General features: G+C 40.4%; 1 protein-coding gene across 1 annotated transcript in view; it reads right to left on the bottom strand.

Moving 5' to 3' along the window:
• The window catches only part of THSD7B (thrombospondin type 1 domain containing 7B), a 1,583,202-nt gene that overhangs the window by 1,547,519 nt on the left and 13,292 nt on the right, over positions 1 to 22,391 (bottom strand). The window contains exon 2 of the mRNA XM_045033714.1: positions 20,239 to 20,418. The gene's annotated coding sequence lies outside the window, so the exon portion shown is untranslated. The remainder of the gene's footprint in view (positions 1 to 20,238; positions 20,419 to 22,391) is intronic.

The following is a 22,391-nucleotide window of genomic DNA, read 5'->3' as shown; positions in this document are numbered from 1 at the left end:
GTAAAATTAAGAAAACTTCTACTACATTAAAAGTTACCTGGTATAGTCTTGGTACAGTTTGCCTTTTTCTACTTCTTCCTTCCACTTTCGGATAACTATACCTTTCCATGTTTTCTTTTGTTTGTCTTTTCTTATTACTTTTATACTTAGAAGGTACCTGAGGTTTTTTTTATTCAAAAGAAAATCTTTTCTAATAGCAATTCCACTTACTCCGTGGGGTTTGGTTGCATTCCCTCTTCCCTTCTTTCATACCAGTCTCTCCAAAATTCTTTCCTTTCTCTATTTCTCCCTATTTGTATGCTTTTCCCACCACCAAAATGTGTCTTGTTACTCCCCCTCCTGTTTACCTGAATAGTACAAAACCAATGGTATGTGGTGAGAGTATTTTTCTATGTGCCATTATATCTAACTCCATTCATTCCTCTCTATGGATGTGTTGTCACAGAATTTGGTCATTCTCCTTGGAGAACACAACCATTGACTTCCAACTCAATATTAATAATCTCCATGATCCCATTGTTTTCAAAATAGAGCATATCTAGGGGCTCCTGGGTGGCTCCATTGGTTAACCATTCGAATTCGGCTCAGGTCATGATCTCGAGGTTCATGAGGTCCAGCCCTGCATCAGCTCAGTGCTGACAGCTCAGAGCCTGGACTACTTCAGATTTTGTGTCTCCCTCTCTCCCTGTCCCTCCCCCGCTCATGCTCTCTCTGTCTCTCAATAATAAACATTAAAAAATATTTTAAAAAATAAATAAATACGGGCACCTGGGCGGCTTAGTCGGTTAACTGTCCGACTTCCGCTCAGATCGTGATCTCGCGGTTCACAAGTTTGAGCCCCACATCCGGCTCTGTGCTAACAGTTTAGAGCCTGGAGCTTGCTTCGGATTCCGTGTCTCCCTGTCTCTCTGCTCCTCCCCCACTCACGCTCTGTCTCTCCCTCAAAACAATAAACATTTTAAATAAATAAATAAATAAATAAATAAATAAATAAATAAATAAATATGTCGCATTTCCATCTGTAGCGGTATGAAATGGAACTGATGGCCAGAGTGAAGGCCAGATACTGGTGGGTGCACTTACTACTTAGCACCCTCCCTGAAGTGGCCTGGATGAAAGGAGCCAATTAAGTTAGAGCACACTGAGTGGGAATGGGCTGGGGACACAATGGTAGTAAATGTTCTTATTAGAGACCATTCTGTCCCTTTCATTTTCTCTGCATGGCTTATCAGCAGAACCTGAGACTTTAAACTTGACATGAATAACTAACAATTTAACTGTGATTTTCCAACCATGTCTACTGTCTGTGTACCTGAAATATTATCGTTCTGCTCCTCATTTCAGACAAGCATTACTTTCAATGTGCCACTGCCTGAGGCACAAAAATTGAATATGAAAACTCCATGAAATTTGGTAAAAATATAAATGTAGCCATACATTGTTTCATTATTAACCTTATGCAGATGGTATGGTTTAAATACTTTTAATACTTGTGTGATGTCTTCCTATATTTAACTTTTAACTAATGCTTGCTAATAAGAATAATCCTGTATCAACTATACTTCAATAAAAATAAAAAATAATAAAAAAGTAAATAAAATCTATTAAATTAAAAAAAGAAGAATCCAAAAACTACCTTAAGTTTTCATTACCTTCCTAACCAACAGAGCTTCACCATGTTTCAACTCTTCAGCCCACTGAAGGCATAAACAAGAATATCTAGCAATTTTACTTCCATTATGAAATACAAATATCATTTACATCCACAGAAAGTATGGATGGAAATAAGTACAGTTGAGTCGTTGGACTGGGGTGGTACAGCACTAATACATCAAGTTTTCTGCTGGTAGTATTTCTAAATCTATTATCTTATTGAAACAAAATATAATTGATAATTTCCTATGCATGCTGTAACAATAGAAATCTGGTTGGAAGTCTGTTTCTTCCAAAGGTCTTCTGCACTGTCATTGTTCAAAACAAGGTCTCTTTCAACAAAATGCCCACATCCGACAAGTGATGTTGAAATGCTAAGTGATTTGTAATTCCTAATAATAACTTGTATTTTGTCAATCTCTTTCTGCCCTTTAGTATCCTTCAAAGCTTTAATGATCCACATAATTAAGTTATAAAGAATGAGAACTTTCTAGAAATATAATATACAATACCAGAAATAGAGATTTTGGTTAAAATCAAAGCAATGTAGTTTAAAGACAAAAGGCTGAAATTGAAATTGGGGGAGCCTGGGCCTGAAACAAGAAGTGCCTCTGATAAAAAAGTGAGTTGAAGATGTGTGAGAGGACAGAGAACCACACCCCAGAGGCCAAGGTCAAGATTAATTCACTTTCTAACCAAGACAGATGAGAATCATTGCACAGAAGCTCACGGAGATGAGGGCCATGCATCAAGCCCTGATGCCTATGGATCTCAAATGCTACGAATGGTCACTGAAAACTCATCAATTCCGTTTCAAAGGGGGCAGTCTTAATGAATAAGGTGCAGGGCTCATGCAATCACATAGTTCAGACTTGGGGGACTTACTGCCCAAAGAGTAAACGGTGTCAGATTCCTGCTACGAAAAGAACTACAAGGGAAAAGAAAAAATAGAACTGGGTTTCATCATCATTAAAGCGTGTTGCTATTTTGTCATCTGAAAAGAAATAACAGCACAACTCCCCAGCTGCTACATTTGGATGATGCCCTACTGTCCTCAGGGAAAAGAGTTGTTGGATTGAAAGGTGTGGCAAGTTTCCGTCTGGATTCATTGCTGTTATATTTTAGAAAAGGTGAAAAACGTGAAGATATGAGGTAAGTGTGAGCATGCATGTATGCATGTGCACACATCCAACCTCACTATATACTGAAGATTCTTAATGATAGACAAAGCAATTAGCCATGCTGTTCTAGGTGGTCAGAGGACAAAGGAAGAGCTCGCCCTTTCCCCACCCCACCCCTCTTACAAGCACGCGGTGGGGGTGGGGGGGTTGCGGGGGTGGCGCTGGGAGCGGCGATTGTCTTATAGCTATTATAATGCAGGAGGCACTTTAGAGGTTGATTAGCCTGGTCAAGTCCATTCGAGCATAGCATTTTAGTAGAGCACATTTGTTAGAATGTCTAGGCTGATGCCTCAATGTTTGCTCTGTAGACAATTTAGGACACTTAACAGAGATCAGAATCTCTCAATATTGCATGTTATCCACAGATCAAAATATTTGGCCACATAACAGCTCTAGCTCCATCTAGCAGTTTCCACAACAGCTCAGCTCTGACCCGTTATCTGTAATGCCAAGAACTCATATTATCTTGAAAGTGTAAAGAAATGGCCAAAATTCAGATTAGACAGAGACTGCCCTCTTTCTACCCCTTAGAGACTCTTATTGTATCTTTCTTATATTCTTTTAATCACACTTTTTTGAAGTTACACCACTCCATAGCTTTACTGCACTTTCGAAATATAAGGGAGATTTTCCTACACACCTTCGCCAAATGTGGGGAGTCCATACAGGGAGTAAGCAACAATTTACAAAGTACCAACTCAGTTTTGTTTGGTTCATGCTTTCGTTGACAATCTGTATTTAAACCATGCCAAGTTACCTTAGACTCAAAGCCCAATCTGAATTATTGTTTTGCTTTGATAATGACAGTACTACTCATTCACATTGTCTTCCAAGATGACTTATACATTGGACTACCTAAGAATTACTAAGAGTCAGGACACCAAAATTCCAGTCCTGTCTGTTGCCCAACCCTCTGGCATCCCAACATGGTTAGTGCCTTTTCCATACTAGATATTCTTTCCTCTCCTCGGTAAGGAGACATTAAAAAGAAATGAAAAACTACAGAGAGATAGAGGGAAGCCCAACTGCATGTGGCTGAAGGACCTTGGAAAAGAAGAAAATTGTATGAAGCAGAATGCCAGTAAAGAGCTTGCATGGTGTTTGGAATACCAACTGAACAGGGTCCTAGAGAAGAGCGTTTTTAAAATAACATTTTTGTATTTATGCACTCACCATGTGATAATTAAAGTTAATAGGGAAAAGACCAGTGACAGGCAAATATGCCATATATTCCACATACTCCAATATGCCCACTCTAACTTGTTTGTCCTATATTTTATACACAGGAATTTAGGACAATATAACTCCTTCCTTTAAAAACAAGCAGTTTTCCCTTCTGGCCACCACACCATAACACAATTGTAACCCTGGCGTGCGGGATGGGCCCCATGGAGCCTGCAGCCTCCCCTTCCTCACCACTCTGGGAGCTTCCTCCACGCACTGTGTGCTCTAGGAGTTTGCTTTGACTTTGCCTGTTTATAGAACCCAGGGAGGAAGAAACAAAGCAATTGTGAAGCTTGTTAAGAGGCAGTTCATATGATATTAAAGGTGACCTTGCCACTTCCAGTTCTATTTATTCCACTTCCTTCCAAACCGGAGTAAATCCTTCCTTTCAGGGCAAGAGCACCGCTCTGTGGATGCAGTCTGTGGGAACGGAGAAAAGTTCAAGCCCTCAGAGGTTATTCATTACCCAAGTCTGGAAATATAGTATTTCCCATTTGCTCACATGTTAGCTCGGTAAATCACTGTTGCTTGACAGAGGGACCGAAGCTTTGTCTGGTGAAAAGCAGTTTTTGTTTTTGTTTACTGATAAAAATAATCCATTCCAGTGAGGTTTAATTTTGTCACGCTAGGGAGCTTTATGAGAAAACAAGTAACGCCCCTCACCAAAATTATAAATGCATACATACACATATACATGGATTCATAAGACATATATAGAATCCATACTATGTGGATTAGCATATATATATATATTTTTTTTTTAATGTAAGAATTTCCTTTGTGAACTTGGCCATTGCACAATCTACAAATACTAATAACCCAAGCACCTAACCCTTTTAGAGAGGTAACTACAGTTTACAGTCTAGTGTCAGCTGGCCATGGTGGTGTTTGTGTTGTAGTTTGTTGCATTCTTCAGGAAGTAAAGGCATTTCCTGAAGGCCCACAAAAGCCAGCAGGTGTATTGCTAAGTATAATAGGACATGTAGGTTATACCAGGTGGGGATAGAAAATGCCTTAGCAAGACTTAAACTTCACTATTTTGAATAGTTCAGCTGCTCAGCTTATTAACTTCCTCACTGATAGCATCAAGGCATTTGCACCATCAACATGAAGGGCATTTATGCTGCCTATTGAATCTGGGAATGTATAAATCAATGTGCATCATTAAAACTCTTTCAAAGTCCGTTCTTCCCCATTGAAAACATTTCATTTGTATTTTGCCCCTCAATTATCTGCTAATCTCTTCTCTTCATTTTGTTGACAAATGTTCTGTTTTTAAGACCTACTGATTAAAACACATATGTTATTGGGATGGTCAAAGAACTGATAACTGATCAGAAGTGCTTACTTTCCTTTGCAAAAGTCTTCATCAGTTTTCCTTCCTTGTTAAAATTCTAACCTATTGCTCTTCCCATAATTGGGTAGGGGAGGAGGTAAGGATGGGGGACAATTGTAGTTTTGGTTCATCATCCTGGCCTCCCCCCTCAGACCACTCCTCCTCAGTCCTGGTCTTCACTGTTCTCATCACCATGGCTCAGATGGAAGGTTTCAGGCCCCGTACCATACAAAATGGAGGCACCAAAGAGCATCTTCAGCACTAGTCAAGTTCATCCTATGTCTATGGAGAACATTAGAATTTGGCTTCAAGTGCATTTTTGTAGCATTTACTCACTCATTCCCTCATTCAACAACCATACCCAACATGCTTCGTAACTATGAGGGGATATAAATCTGAGCAAGATTGGCCCTTATCTTCAGTTAGTTCAAAATCTAATAGAGAAAATAAAGTATATATATTCAGATCATTCTAATATAGTACAGAGGGTGAAAAGGGCCATAGAAGATAACCAAATTGCACTGATGGTACAAGAAGAGAATAAACCCTTCTGTCTAGCTGATGTAGGGGAATAACATTATCGCATCACGTAGGGGGCTTACAAAACTGGGTCTTGAAGATGTGAGACCTCAGAGATTAAAAAAGGCATTCAGACACAGAGAAAGGCATGAGCAATGGCAAGGAGGCAGAAAAAATGTAGAGGACCAATTCAGGGCACATAAAGCACCTGGTCTTAGTTGGAGGAATACAGAATATCTGAAGAGGGGATAATGAAGAGAAGGGGATTGATCTTGGGTAGAAGGGACTGACTTATCTAAAACAGTCAGGAAGATTTTTTTTATAGACCACGGTTTCTAGGTTTCCAGGTGAGTGTACCACTACTGTTCCTTTCCTAGCCTAATACATTTTATATTTACTAACCTATTGTTGGGCCTATTGCTTTACTGATTTTTCCCAATAATCAACAAAGCACTGAGGAATATTTTCATACATGAGTATTTGCACATATATATACTATTTCCTTAGAATATATTCCTAGAATTGATAACTGTAGAATATGGGTTGTCCTCCAGCTGTGGCAAACAAGGCAGAACCAAGAGCACTCTACAGGCAGGAGGAGGAGGCCCCAACATTTGGTAGTCATCTAAAATCTATGTCAATTTGAGGGGCACCTGGTGGCTCAATTGGTTAAGCATCTGACTCTTGATTTCAACTCAGGTCATGATCTCGTGGTTTGTGAGTTTGATCCCCACATCAGGCTCCCTGCTATCAGTGCAGAGCCCTTTGGGATTCTCTCTCCCTCTCTCTCTGCCCCTCCTGCACACAAGCACTCTCTCTCCCTTTCAAAATAAATAAACAAACGTTAAAAAATAATAAAAAATAAATAAAATCATTGTCAATTTGATCAGCCAAAAACAGCCATTGTATTGCTATTCTAATTTTCATTTCTTTGATTATACTAATGAGGTTAGACATTTTTATTAAATATTAGTGGCCATATAGCCAACATATAAAATCCTTTAAATTGGATTTTGTTAGTAAGAAGTGAACTAAAGAAAATGCATCAGATTCATTTTCATCTGCTTCCTGAAATGAGATTGTAAAACTATTGATCTTGAAACTACATTGCCAGGAAAATAAGGGAGGGTGGCCTGATTTTCCCATTGATTGCATCCACCCTCATCTTCTGTCTTCGTTTGACTGGGAACAGCTGGCCTTTGAAAATTGGCCGTGCAGTAATGCATTGCACCAGCAGCCCAGTTCTACGCCTTATCTTAGGCTCTTTGAACCCTGACCTCCTTTTCTTCCAGCTCTTTGAAGCCTCATTAAAATTTATTCTTCTCTGAAGGCATGTATCATATTTTGCTTCAAATAGGTACTTATCTTTCCCTTCTACTAGGTTATAAGTTTCCTTGAGAGCCAGTTATTTTGTCATATTCATGTTATCTCCCACAATGCCTAAAATGCTGCCTCCAGTGTTTTTTAATGGAAATAAATGTAACAGTTTAAAAAGTATTTATTTCCTTTTCTTGAAAACAATTATCTTTTTGTTGTCCTTGGGATCTCTTATTCTTGGGAAAAGTCCCCCACATGAAAAGAAGATTTCAAAAAAAGTAACTGAATTAAAGAGCACAATGAATTAAATAATGCCATTAATACATAAGTAATATCCGAAGAGGATATTTTCTCATTTCTATAAACTCTCCCTTCATGGGCCAGCTATCACTGAATCATTAAATTATTTTGTATTCCAGTGGATGTAAATAAGTGCACAGTTTTTAAGATCCTTAGCTTTTAATTCACAAATAAATTCAAGTATTTTTTCTATACATTTAAGAAATGTTTACTTAAAATTCCAGATTGAAGTGGTTTCTAAACATAATTCTTGTTTTATTTCTCCACTGAAAATCTTCACTTCTGTTGAGCACAGGGTTTGTGAAATGGAACCTTAATAGCATACTTAGCAGAGGAATAGCTGCCAGCTGACTAGCTATTGATTTAATGTTCTATCAATTCCATGGTTCAATCACACCTACCATGGTGAATCAGTTGGAGCATCCTCAATGAACCAATAAATGAGCAATTTCCCCCACCAAAGGAATATGTTTCCTGTGTGGCAAAGGCATACATAACTTATCGCAAACAATGTGAGGCTCTAGTACAGCATTGATTTACCTTGGATCATCTAGCCTTCGGTTTTCAGTAATGGTTTATTCTTCTAATTGGCACTCACCACACACCAGCTTTTTGTTTAAATGTTTGGGTATGTGATCTATCTCTGCTTGAGGTCAGGGACCATTTCTTAGATACTTTGTCATTTTTTACCACATGTATTGAGTGGTCAATAAATATTTGTCAAATAAGAATCATATGTTAACACAGAACAAGGTCAGAATTTGCTATATGCCTGTGGTTCTCAATCATGGATGCCCATTTGAATTATCCGGGGATCTTTTTCAAAAATTGTCAGGCCCAATCCCAGAGCTACAGATTTATTTGGGTCTAAGGTAGGGTCTGAGCATGCTACCCAGACTTTATGTTTAAAAGGCTTCACAGATAATTCTAATGGGCAGTTAGGGCTAAGAATCACTGCTATGAGCCATTGTGATATAAGAAGACAAGGCAGGCAGATCAGCGAACAGCCTAAGTAGCACCATTTTACTTTCTCTTAGAGCAGTGCTTCCCAAAGCATGATCTCCAGATCAGCAGAATTGGCATCATCTAGCAAGTTGTTAGAAATGCAAATTCTTGGCCCCTCCCAAACCTAGAGAATCAGAAAGTCTGTGAGTGAGATCCAGCCCTTCAGATGAATCTGATGCCTGTTGAAGTTTGGGAACTACCACAATAAAGAAATACGTTGAACTAAAAAAGACAATGCTGTGAATGTCTTAAAGAAAATGATTTCAAGTATATTCAACTCAAAACATATTTCAGTTTATGCTTCATGAAACAACTCTCTGGTCCATAGTTTTTCTTACTACTATCCTTTGGGCACCTAAAAAGTAAATTTCAGCATATATAAAAAGTACTGTTAATACCAGACACTGGAGATAAGTGCAATTGGCATTCCCTGCACAGACACACTGGGCTTGGAGGAGGGAGTGACTGCATCTTATGAGCTCCTGTCCCATTGATTGCTTTATGCTTTGTGGTGGCCCTTAATGCTTGGGCAAGAGGTCTGTTACTCAATTTCGGTTTCCACTCATTGTAAAATCAAAGGCAGCAGGAACTCCAAACCACGGGCCCAACTTTCTAACCAGGTTTGCAGAACTTCTGAAGAAGCCATGGTCAGAAATAGGTGTTCCTTTTCTCCCTGACATGAGGCTGTGAATGTAGAATGTGAACACCCTCATCCTGTCTTCCAAAATGTGTTTCCTCAAGTGCTCCGCAGTGGATCTGACTCAGCCTTGGAGGGTGAGGGGCAAGAGAGGTAGTGGCAGTTGGTGGTGGCAAGGGGGAAGTGACAAAGGGAAACTCGGGGGCTGGTGGCAACAGCAGAAGTGGTGACTGACAGCACATGATGTGGTGAGGGATGATGCCGTGACTGTCACATCCCACGGTGACAGCCACACCTTTATCCCCGGATCCAGCAAAGGAACGGGTAGATTGGGCCTGTTGGTTTAAAAATGGATAAAGCCAGTGGTAATTCGTACCTGTGAGCAGATTTCTCCAAGAATAATCTCTGTGCTACCTGCATTGAAATCACCAGGGGTACTTGCTAAAGCTGCATGCAGCTTCCTGGACCCCACCTCAAACCTACTGAGTCAGCATTTCTGAGAGTAGGAGGTCCAAAAATCTGCACTTAAACAAATCCCTCAGGTCCTTAAGATCTAATTTTCACAAAACTGCCCAAACATTGGTTTGAATTTTTTTTAATTTTTTAAAGTTTTTTTACTTATTTTGAGAGAGAGCAAATGAGCACAGGAGGGGAAGAGAGAGAGAGGGAGAGAGAGAATCCCAAGCAGGCTCTGTGCCATTAGTGCAGAGCCCCACCAGGGCTTGATCTCATAAACCTTGAGATCATGACCTGAGCCAAAATCAAGAGTCAGGTAATTAACTGACTAAGCCACTTAGGCACCCCTGATTTGACGTTTGAAGTCAGTTAATGTTCAACATTGACTCTATGTAAGGAGCTTCAGGAGATACAGAAATATGTCTTAAGGTATGGTCCCTCACATAGAGGAATTAACCATAGTAATAGCAGTAGCAGTACCAGTACCAGTGATAGATAAACAAAGACATACTAAATTGTAAAAGGGTTGAATGAAGCAGGAAAAGTGGCAAGGGAGGTGTGTGAGGGTTCAAATGAGAAAGCTCAAAACTCAGGGTTCAGGAAAGGCATTGGGAATGAGGTGGCATTTCAGATTTTTTTAAATAACTGTTTCCTCCTAAAACAGGACTACATTTATAACAGTAGCCTCCATTACTTGCAGACATGTGAGGTCATTCCTGGGGGAACAGGCAAAAGCAGGATTCTAGGTAGGAGCAGCAGCATATGCAGTGTTGTATACTGATCAGTATTTCTGCCTCCTCTAGAATTTGCTCTTAGGAAGAATCCTGAAGGGCCCTGGAGGTAGGATGTTGGGTTGTGTTTCAAGCTAGCTAACGCTAACTTACGTCGTGTCCAGTGATTTTTTTTTTCTAATTTTGGCTGGTTTCATAACATAAAGAAAACTGAAGTATCAAACAATTAGACAAATAATGATAAAACATAATGCTGCTTTAAGGGAAAGAGTATAGATGTCTGCAGTTCACTTTGAAATGCATCCAAAAAATCAGGTAGAAGGATCAAAGGATGGTTAGACAGATAGATATGTGATAAACAAGTTTAATGAAATGGTAACAGTAGAATCTAGGTAATGGTGTTCCCTGCGAATATTCTTTGCTGTGTATTTGAAATTTTTCCTAATAAAATTGGGGGTGGAGGGGTCTGCTTCCATAGGTCATGTGACCTTGAGCAAATCTGTACCTGTCTGGGCTTCACTTCGCTCAGCTATCAAGGGCATCAAACTAGCCAATCGCCACGTTCCCTTCTGATTCCCAAATTCTCTCATTCCCTCGTCCTTTCTGACAGGGAACCCAAGGGTTACTACAGAGACGGTCACCTAACCTACCATGCCTTAGCTCAGCTAATAAAGGTAGTTAATCTTCCTTTAGTGTGGCAGGGATGACCTAACTCAAACCCAGACAGAGTTACACTGCTGTCTGTGGTTCTAGAGCAGGTGCCACACAAGTCAGACCTTGAAATTTGTTTTGAAACTGACCACCTGTTACTGTGATTGTGTGACTGTTTTCCTGGCTTATGGGATTTTACTTCAGCTGTTGTTCTCAGGCGAGAGTTTATTTCCTCTAGGAATCACTCAGTCCACTTGCCCTAAACTTAGCATTTGTGTGTAGGGATCTTCCGGAGACTGATTCAACCATGCAGTGCTGAATAGTCCGCCAAAAGATCTGAAGTCACCCACAGACTTCAGTGACAGATTTTTAAGAAGAAGTTGAGAATCCTCTTTCAAGTGTTTTGTTACAGATAATCATCTCTTTGAATTTTGCTTCAGGGAGAAGGAGCTGAAAGGATCAGATTTACAGTTGCTCCTGAGTGGGTTTTTCTCCTGCTAACAGACAGCATTGTGCTGAGTCAGCACTTCTCTGGCATTGGTTGCTTTGCTGAAAACTCTTGTGCCTGTAAAATTTTACTGCAAGTTAAAACTTGTCAGACAAGGATTCAGTTTTTCTCTGATAGTTTGAAGAGAACGATACAACTGTGGAACTAGAATGGACTTTAGTGATTAACTAGTAAAGCCCTTCATTTTAGAACTGAGGCAAGAGAAGCTCAGTGATAGTTTTATAAAGAGACTTGCTCAAGGTCATAAACCTTGTTAAGGACTGAGCTAGAAATCTACTTATATTGCAGACTGTACTTATATAAAAGGAAACAAAAAGAAGCTTAATAAGCTGTGCTTATAAATATTAGGTTCATTTTCTTAAAAAAAAAAAAAAGCCATGATGTTTTAGTTTCCTATTGCTGCCTAACAAACCGCCACAAGACTGAGTGGCTTCAGAGAACAATGTATTATTATTTGTCATGATTCTGTGAGAGAGAATAATATTTGGCTCCTCATGCAGGTGTAATCAGATGGTGGCTGGGGCTGAACCTCTAAGAGGGCCTCTTTATTCACATGTCTGGTACCTGAGGTGGGCTGGCAAAGTTGGGGGCTGGTCAAAGGTCTCTTTCTATGTGGACAAGATGGACTTCTTACAACATGGTGGTTCCAGGGAGTCAGATCTGTTACATGGCAGCTGCCTTTCCCTGAAACAAGCATTTCAGTGCACATTGCAAGGATTCTTATGCCCCAACTTCTGTTTGATTCTACTGCCTACACAGAATAAGCCTAGATACATGGGAGGAGAACTATAAAAGGGCATGAATATCGGGGGCAGGGCTCATTAGGGATCATCTTTGGAGACTACCTATTACACATAATATCACCACCACTCTTTTTTTAGAGAGAGAGAGCAGGGGAGGGGCAGAGAGGGGAGGGGACAGAGGATCCGAAGCCAGCTCCACATGAACAGCAGTGAGCCCAATGTGGGGCTTGAACCCACAAACCATGAGATCATGACCTGAGCTGAAGTTGGACACTCAATCAGCTGAGCCACCCAGGTGCCCCACCACTACTCTCTTTTTTTTTTTTTTTAACTTTTATTTATTTATTTCGAGAGAGACAGACACAGAGAGAGAGAGGGAGAGAGAATGCATCTCTGGGGAGGGGCAAAGAAGGGGAGCAAGAACCCCAAGCAGGCTCCATGCTCAAAGCATGGAGCCTACCGCAGGGCTCAATCTCACAAACCATGAGATCATGACTTGAGCTGAAATCAAGAGTTGGACACTTAACCAACCGAGCCACCCAGGTGCCCCACCACTATTCTTTGAGATAATATGTTTTAACATTTTGCAAACAGAGCATGAAGTCATTTTAAAACCTATGGCTTATGTTAAGGCACGACTAGAGGTGACATGAGATGGCTGGAGGGGCATGGAGTTTGGAACTAGAAAAGCCTGAATTCAACTCCAAGCACTATCACTTACGAACTGAGACTTCAAGCAAGTGATTTAATTACTTTGAGTGTAAGTTTCAACACGTATATTATTAAGATAATATTTTCTTCAAACTAGTATTGGTAAAAATTAGATACATAATGGGTGTTAAGCTCTTCACACATAATAGTTGTCAATACATTTCAGTTCCTCTTATCCTCAACCATCTCTGGAATTCAGAAATCTAGCCAGGTCTTCACTGAACGCATTTTTGAGTATATCTGATGGACCCTGTTCTGTGCTAGGAGATGGGGATTCAAACATTAATAAGACATGTTCCCTTCCTTCAAGGAGCTAATGCTCTGTTGAGGGAGAAAAAAGTATAAGCAGTCATGCAACCTAGTGAGTGAGGTACTATAATGAAGGCAGACTAGATGTTCGATTGGGAGCACAAAGTAGGGAATGGTCCACTCTACAAGAGTTCACAGGGAAGACTTCATATAGAAGAGAACATTGAGAAGTACCATGAAAAACATGCTTGCCATACACAAGAAATGGGGAAAGAAAAATCAGTGGAGAAGCAGTAGCACTTGCAAAGGCACTTAAGCACAAAACCTCACTGAGTAGTGAAAGCAGTTCAGCAGCACTGAAGAAAGGAACGGTGGGAGATGAAGTCAGGTAGAAGCTTAATCAAAGGGGCCTAAGCAAGAGATGATGAAGGTCTGAGGTAGAGCTGTGGTAGAGATGAAGAGGAAGACAGGGACTAGAGAGAAATCTAAGGAGTAAAATGAAAGAGTGATTGGCTATGCAGAGTGAGGAAGGAAGGAATCCAGAGACAATGCCTAGATTTCTAGCCAGTATGATGCAGTGAATGGTATAGTTATTAGCTTATAGAGTGTATCCAGGAGGAAGAATGGGTGGCTTAGTAATGAATTTGGTTTTGGATATACTTAAGATATCTGTAGGACATTCAGAAGAGAACTGTTCCACATACAGTTGAATTTATGAGTCTCGAGTTTGTGGGAGTTGGTTGAGCAGGAGAGACTTGGGAGTTATCTGACAGTTTGGAGAAGTCCTTTTAAAAGTTAATCTTTTCCAGGCTAGCCAGGTAAATAAATGATGTCTGAGGTTGTAATGATTGCTTTAACAACTGTAGCTTTTAGCTTTAAAGACTTTATTTTTCTAAAATTTTCTTCTTAACTAGAAGATGTAAGCAAAGGAAATTAAGTACAACAGTTGGTAAAGGACTACAGGAGTACACCAAACAGGTAAAGTATCTGTTTAAAAAAATGCTTGTTTATTTATTTCATGGGGGGGGGGGGGCGGAGGAGAGAGAAAGAGAGAGAGAGAGAGAGAGGGAGAGAGAGGGAGAGAATCCCAAGCAAGCTCTGAGCTGACAGCATGGGCTTTATCTCATAATCCATAAGAGTAATAAATAGAGTCAGAGTCTAATAAAAGTTATGGAATTATTGGGACTTTGGTTTAACTCTTTTCAGTAAAGTTCAGTATCATTTGTGCTTATTCTTCTCAAGACCCTGTAAGAGAAGTATATCAGCAACAAGGGGCTATGAGTTCTAATTCTCATTTGTCTATTTTCTAGCATAATTAGTTCTCAAACTTTTAGGAGCTTCATAATCTCCTAGAAAGCTTATTTCTTTTTTAAATCCAGATTTCAGAGCCCTACCTTCATTGATTCTCATTCCCGTAGGTCTGAAATAGGCCTAGGTATCCCAGGTGACTCTGATAAAACTATATGACCATAAGCAAATGGAATCATTTCTTAGGGCTCAGTTTCCTCATCTGTGAAATGGGAATGACACCTGCCTTGCCTACTTCCCAGGGCTTTTTTTTAAAAGTCTAGAAGCATAGTGATGTATGTGAAAGGGCTCTGAACACTATGGGTTCTCCACACAGGTAAGATGTTGATATTGTCTAGGGCAATGCATCAGAAACATCTAAAGGCCTTGTTAAGACACAGGTTGCTGGACTTAACAATTTAAGGTAATCTTTAAGTTTATGTATCAGTTTGTGAGTATGTCTGGGGTGGGGCCCAAGAATTTGCCTTTCTACCAAGTTCCCTGTAGGAATTTCCCTGTGGGAATGCTACTGGTGTGAAGACTAGGCTTTGTGAACTTTCTTTCTGGGACTCAAAAGTATTGATCTTAGGCCAATTGACTGATAGCTGTTGAGTTGGTTCAGAGGATTCCTGATCTTACCATATAATTCTCTGGGCACAGCTCTTCACTGTTCATGATCCCCAAAATCTCATTCCTGATCCAATAAATATTTTCTAAGCACCTCAATGTGCCAGTGCCTTGGGCACTGAAAATAAAACTCTCCACAAAACATACCCAAAAAGGAATTAATAAAATGATTCCAGATAACAAGTGCCATTAAAAAGTATGAAACAGAGCAATGGGATAGACAGTGGCTGGGTTGTGGGTGGTTCTGCATACAGAGTGGTCTCTATATGAAGTAATGAAATAAAGGAGTTAGCTGTACTGAGGGGATAAGAGCACTCCAGGCAGAGGGAACAGGGAATGCAAAAGCTTGGAGGCTGGGATTAGCAAATGAGCATAGAGATCAGACTGGACTAGTGGTCAGGGTCAGTGAATATAGGATCCTGTAGGCATTGGTGGTTGTAAATTATGAGTCAGGTCTGTGGTAGGGTATAGACCAGCCCTTCCCTAATTTTAATGTGTATGCAAATCACCAGGAATCCCCTTAAATGCAGACTCTGACTCGGTGGTCATAGGAAAGGGACAGGCAGTCTGAATTTCTACTAAGCTAGATGCTGCTGGGAATCAGAGCACACCTTGAGTAGCAAAAGCATAGAAGAAAATAGGTTCTGTCATCCCTCAATCAGGGAAAAGTGCCATCTTCCCTGAAGGGTGGATAAAAGCTAAAGAGAATGGTGGAAGATGGGGAACTAGGGAAAAATCATGATGTTGGGGAATTCCAGACACTAAAAATTATTATTCAGGAGGAACTATGGTCCTCCTTCTAGGATACAGATACAGAGACTAAAACATTGTCACCAAAATAAAGAATCTGAATTTAAAAAAAGAATTCTCTTGGTAGTTTATTTAGAAGCAGCTGGACTAGATTTCCAGAGTGAGTCTGTTCTCAGGGTTTAGTGCTGCTGCTTCCTCCTGGTCCCACCAGCTCTGCTTTCCCTCTGCTTGCAAAAGTAGTGACTGTTGGAGCGCCTGGATGGCTCAGTCGGTTAAGCAGCCCATCTCAAAGTTCATGGGTTCCAGCCCTGCATTGGGCTCTGCACTGAGAGATTAAGATTTAAGATTCTCTCTCTCCTTCTGCCCCTGTCCTGCTCTCTCTCTTTCACTCTCAAAATAAATAAACTTAAAAAAAAAAAAGGAAATAAACTTAAAAAAAAAAAAAAAGTAGTGACTGTTTCCACAACCTCTTTAACCTCCTATGGCTCCCTGTGGCTAGTGCCCACAGCCAGAGCTCAAAGCTGCCTGCCCCTCCCTCTCTTACATATTCACTCCAGCCCCGCTAACAAAAGTTGTTGGCCCTTCTCCCTCCATTCCCCAGGTAAAGGCCTGGGGCTTGGCTGGAAAAAGAAGAGAAATGGAGGACTAACAACCAGCAGGCAGACCAGGGAGAAGTCTTTGGCTCTGCAGCACTGCCTGGAGCACAAACTTGAAAATACTGCCAGGGCACCTGGGTGGTTCAGTCAGTTAAGTGTCTGACTCTTGACTTCAGCTCAGGTCATGATCTCGCGGTTAGTAAGTTGGAATCCCCCCAACCCTCACTGACAGTGTGGAGCCTGCTTGGGATTCTTTCCCTCTCTGTCTCTCTCTCTCTCTCCCTGTTTCTCTCTCTCTCTGAATTCCTCTCTCTGGCCCTCCCCCTCTCTCTGCCCCTCCCCCTCGAGCACTCTTTCCCTCTCAAAATAAATAAACTTTAAGAAAGAAAGAAAGAAAGAAAGAAAGAAAGAAAGAAAGAAAGAAAGAGAAAGAAAGAAAGGAAATACGGCCAGAATCTGCCTCCCCTCTTCCCTGCCCCTCCTCTCTCTGGGGGTGGAAGTGGGAATGGAGTAGTTTTATGTTATAGACCATATGGCTTTCTCCTTTAAGGAAAAATCTTCCTAGAATGCATCCAGAAACACTGTAGTAAAAAAAAAAAACAAAACAAAACCTTAAAACCTTAAAAAACCTTGCATAAACTTCTATACCTCATGCTAGATCCCTTGTTTGTTATCATAAGCACGTGTTTCCCCCAAATTTCCTGTTTTTTAGATGATCTGTGAATTGGAAATTTTGTCTGTGGAAGGAAAGCCACATTATTGAAGCTGTAAACAATAGAATGACTATGGCTTTAATCCTTTGAATAAGACTTTGTTTCCCATTGACTGAAAACTTCCTAAAGGAAGGAAAGCTAGGAACATTCAGGAAGGATTTGTATTTTATTTTACAGCAGCTTTGTGAAGGGGTAAAATCATTTGGAAACCTTAGATTCCCTTTCCTGGTTGATGGACATCAGAACACACAGCCGGCTGGGCTCTGGCTGCAGACGGTGGCTCCCCGCCCACCAAAGACTTCCTGACCCCAGTGCCAGCTTTGTTTTCTTATTGTCACAATGACACCAACAGACGTTCATCCTGTGCCAGAGTTTCGTATATTCCTGAGACAGGCTAGGAACAGGTGCACCCACTATTTATCTCAATGTATTTATATGGGTCAAAATATTTCCCTAATATAGTCCATATACCTTATATTGTATACTCCATAATTCACAGATTATGTGTCCATTAAAGAGATATAAGAATAACTGGAAACTTAGTCATCATCCATTGAACTTTTAAATTATTTTAAAACCCCTCCCCCAAAACTGTATTTTCATTTATTTGGTATACCAACAATCATTTTCTTTAGAAATAAAGTAGAATTAATTAGCCAAATCATCCTTACAATTTGGGAGAAAGGATCTGTGGAAGAGAGAAGCTGGCCTTAAATCCCAAAATGCTGATGTGGCTATTCCTGCTTTGTGCAAATTCTGTGCCAGAGGCATAAATTATGGAGCCCAGTGCACAGGCTGTTAGGCCCCACTGCAGAAGCCAAAAGGGCCTCTTGGACACCTGCCCCTTCAGAGATTCTGAGTGATATCATCCTCATTTATTAATCTCCACTGAATGAATACCACATGCACCCCTTATGGCCATCAGCCCTTAGGGCTCTGCCTCAGGTATGTGTCTGGGGACATAATTTAGATATTCGTCATCCTGAGAATTATATTTCAAGCAGCAAATCCTAATTATAGGTTTGCTCCATAAATGACTTCCCAGAGACAGAAGGTACAGCTGAAGTTAGGCTCTGGTCTTTGTGAGGTGTAATTAGAGAAGGCAACACCTCTTCATCCACAGAGTCCTGTCTTTATGGCATTACCTGTGCCAGTGGGAACAGCCAGCCTCCTACTCTGTTAAAGACACACTGGGGAAAAGAGACTGGGCCTTGGCTGAAAGACAGGATCCATTTCCAGTGTTTTCCAAAGTTATGCCTGCTTTGTCTTAAGTCAGGGAAGGCCTCCAAGTTACTTTCAGTAGAAGATTTAAAAGGCTCTTTCTATATTAGAGTTTTCAGTCTTTTGTCCAAACATGGACCATTTTGAGAGTCTGTTGGTAATTATAAATCATCTCTCCCCCCCCCCAAAATGCACATACATGTAGACACACAAAATATTGCATACCATTTCAAGGAGGTCATGGACTCCTGGAGACCAGTAAACCTCAGATTAAGAACATGCAATCAAGGGGCACCTGGGGGGCTCAGTCGGTTAAGCATGCAACTTCTCTCAGATCATGATCTCGTGGTTTGTGGTTTGAGCCCCACGTCAGGCTCTGTGCTGACAGCTCATAGCCTGGAACCTGCTTCGGATTCTGTATCTCCCTCTCTCTACCCCTCCCATACACGTGCTCTGCCTCTTTCAAAAATAAATAAACGTTAAAAAAAATTGTTTTAACATGCGATCAAGACTTAGATACCTTTTAAAATTAGAGAAGTCAGTTTTATACTACACAATTCCAAAGCATCTAGGGGATGAAAGTAAAAGGGAAGGGCCTAAAAGATAGTACTTTTCTAAAATAGATTGCGGCAGTTGCCTTTTTCCTGAGCAACCATTATATAGTAGAGTCTGAAACACCAGCTTACACTCTAAGGCTAAATGGTATCCCGTGGTTATACACATGTACAATATATACTGTCTATGTACTCATAGGTACCCTGATGGTTGCTTGGTTTGTATGGGGCCAAGAGCTCTGCCCATAGGACTTATTCCTCACAACAGCCACACAAGGTAAATATCACTAACCTGTTCTACAGTTAAGGTCATTGAGGCTGAAAGAAGAAAGCAATTTTCCCAAAATCACATAGTAATTCAGCAGCAAAAATGGGGCTCTGACCCCAAAAACTGTCTGTCTCCAAAGCCCCTGCTCTGAATACAGCATGACAATGCAGACCTATTGAATACTGGAATTAGCTTTTTTTACTTCCCTCAGAGTTCCTGAGGCAGTTACCAGGAAGAATAGGAGGCAAAAGGGCTTCAAGACTACTTGAAGCAAAATCACACACCTTTGCATTGAAACGGCTGCCTAGGAGAGACTGGAAGGCAGCAGTCCAGTTGGAAAGTGGCCCTGGGAGGTTGTCTTAGGGCTGCAACTGCCTAACAAGCACAGAGGCCTCCCTCCACTGTTAAGTCTAACTAGCATGGCTTTGGCTGTCTCTGGCCCCTGTTATTAGAAGCGGCGGTCATTCCTTCCTTCAGTCTGACAGGTGCCGAGAGGCTCTGTGCAGCACTCCAGCCTGGCTCTTGTGGTCTGGAGAATGAATAAAGAGCTCTGGCCCAGAGCAGCACTGCTTCTCTGCTCTCTCCTCCAGGTTGCTGCCTGCTTGTCACTCTGCTGCCCTCTGTGGAGGAGGCCCAGTGGGGATGAGGAACTTGGGGAAACCATGCAGGCACTCAATCCTGCCATGAACTGTGAACATAAAAACAGTCAAGGGTTTACACTTTTCTAACGTTAAGCTTTTCTAAATATAAGTGGCAGCACAGGACACAGCCTAGAATCTAGTATACATGAATGAAGCAATCAAAACCTTAAAGGACTTTTTTTTTAATGTATGTTTGTTTGTTTGTTTATTTTTATTTTTTTTTATTTTTTATTTATTTATTTTTTTTTTTGAGAGAGAGAGAGCATGAGTGGGGGAGAGCAGAGAGAGAGGGCGAGTAAAGGACTTTCTTAACCAACATTAAGAGGATCAGGTAACATAAGTCAAAGAAACTCCACTTACTTCAGGCACTTTAGGATTAACCTGATGAACATGAGACATTTTTTTATGGGAGGCAGTACATCACAGTGGCTAAGCATGTGGCTCTGGAACCTGATACTTGAGTTCTGATGGTGACTCCACTTGCTGTTGGACTTTGTACAGGATAAGTTACTTCACCTCTCTGTGCCTTGGTTTTCTTATCTGTAAAATGGAGATAAGAGCTCAAAAAATTGTTCCAAAGATTAGATATATTAATAAAGATATTATAGCTAAAACAGTGCCTGGCACATCATAAGCATTCAAAAAGTGTTCATTAGTATTATCATTTGGCCATTTCACTGAAGCATGGGCTATTTTGTCCACAAAGCTAAAAGGAGATGGTAAAGACCCAGAAAATAAGTTATATTTCCTTGCAGAAGTCTGAGGGTGGTGACGTAAGCTGGTAAACTTGGCACAAGGCCTCAAAAAGAAGATCAGTGGAGTCCCAGTGGTCCAGTAAGGTACTGTTGCATTACAAACCACCTCAAAATGTAGTGGCTTAAAACAGAAGCAATTTATTATATTCCATGTTTCTATGGGTTAATCAGGTAGTTCTAGTTTATAGAGTGTTGGCTAGTGTCCTGAGTTGGCTGGAACAACCAAAATGGCCTGATTCACATCCCAGCTGGAAGTTCAGCTGGAGTTGTTGGCCAAGGTCTTTGATTTTCCTTGATGAGATCTGTTCACATGGCTTCTAGGACTCCCTCCCACTATGGCAGCTGGTTCTAAGAAAGAACATTCCAAGACATTAAGGCAGAAGGTACAGATTTCTTAAGGCCCAGCCTTGGATTTTAGACAGCATCATTTCTGATCCATCCTATTGATCAAAATAGGTCATTGACCAGTCTAGATTCAAAGGGAATGACAATAAACTCTATTCTTGATGAGGGAGCACACTGCAAAAGAACATATGGGATGGGAGATATTGTTGTAGCCATCTTTACAAACATGATCTACCACAGCTCAGAGAATGGTAAGAAATTAGATTTTCTTAACAGTGTTTGTATTGAGTGACTCAACAAGGAAGACCAATCTGAGTTTGGATCACTAAAGTTACTAAAATGAAGAAATAAATGGAATTAAATGTTTTGATTCAGCATAACTTGTTTATATATGATTTACATAGGGTTATTCTTCACAATACAGAAAACAGTTCCTTTGGCTCAAAGTCATATTCAGAAGCATAAATGAGAATAGGTAAAGGACATTATGTTGGAGAAAATAATTTTCAGTAAAGAGCATTTCTAAAAGTAAAAGCTTTTTCTTAAAAAAAATGGTAGACAGTAAAACCACATACTCCCCAAATAGTGACAATGGTGAACTTATCATGAAAAACTGAAAGGTATTACGTTAAAGTGAGCAAAGCAGAAGATAACGAAGAGCATCTGAACAATAAATAGGAAAAGTCAAAGAAGAGGCCCACAGAGTCTTGTGGCTCATATACATCTCCTGGCTCATATACAGTTCTTTTAAAAGTGTGATATACTTTACACTTTGTGTTTTCCATTTCAATTTATTGGGGGATGTAGGTCTACAAGTCTTCATAGAATTTCTGGATATGGCTATAGTCATGTATGGAATTACAAAGTAAGACTAGAGATAATCTAACTAAATGAATTATTATTTGCCCTGACTCTCCAGTTCCCCACAATTGTATAAAGTCTGGTCTTTGAGATAAGTTAGAGATGGATAATGTTAAAAAGGCAATAGCAGAAAAACTTTGGTAGATTTTTCAATGTTGGAGAGAAGAGAAATAAGTAATATGACACCAAGATTTGGGATGTGGGTGATAAATAAATGGCTGTGTTTCCTGGAGTGATTAAGAAGTTAAGCAGAAGGGAAAATTAACTGTGCACTGCAGGGGAAAACAAGTTTGTCACTAAAAGAATATTTTTAAAGCAAAGTAGCAACTAACCGGTAGTTTTCTGAACATACTGATATCCCTGGCTTACTTCTATTTGGGAGAGGGGCCCCACTCATTCTCCTTTTATGAGACTATAACTTTTTATTATTCATTTTACTGTTTGTCATTTATTGAGTTGTTTCTACCCAGTGTGTTTACAACTCACATAAAATACTGAAGACAATCAAATATACAGAAACAAGGCTGGGAAATGCAACTCACCCAGTGAAAA

The sequence above is a fragment of the Felis catus genome, chromosome C1, assembly GCF_018350175.1.
Source record: "Felis catus isolate Fca126 chromosome C1, F.catus_Fca126_mat1.0, whole genome shotgun sequence".
Lineage (NCBI taxonomy): Eukaryota > Metazoa > Chordata > Mammalia > Carnivora > Felidae > Felis > Felis catus.
This window is presented reverse-complemented; position numbering and strand designations above follow the sequence as displayed.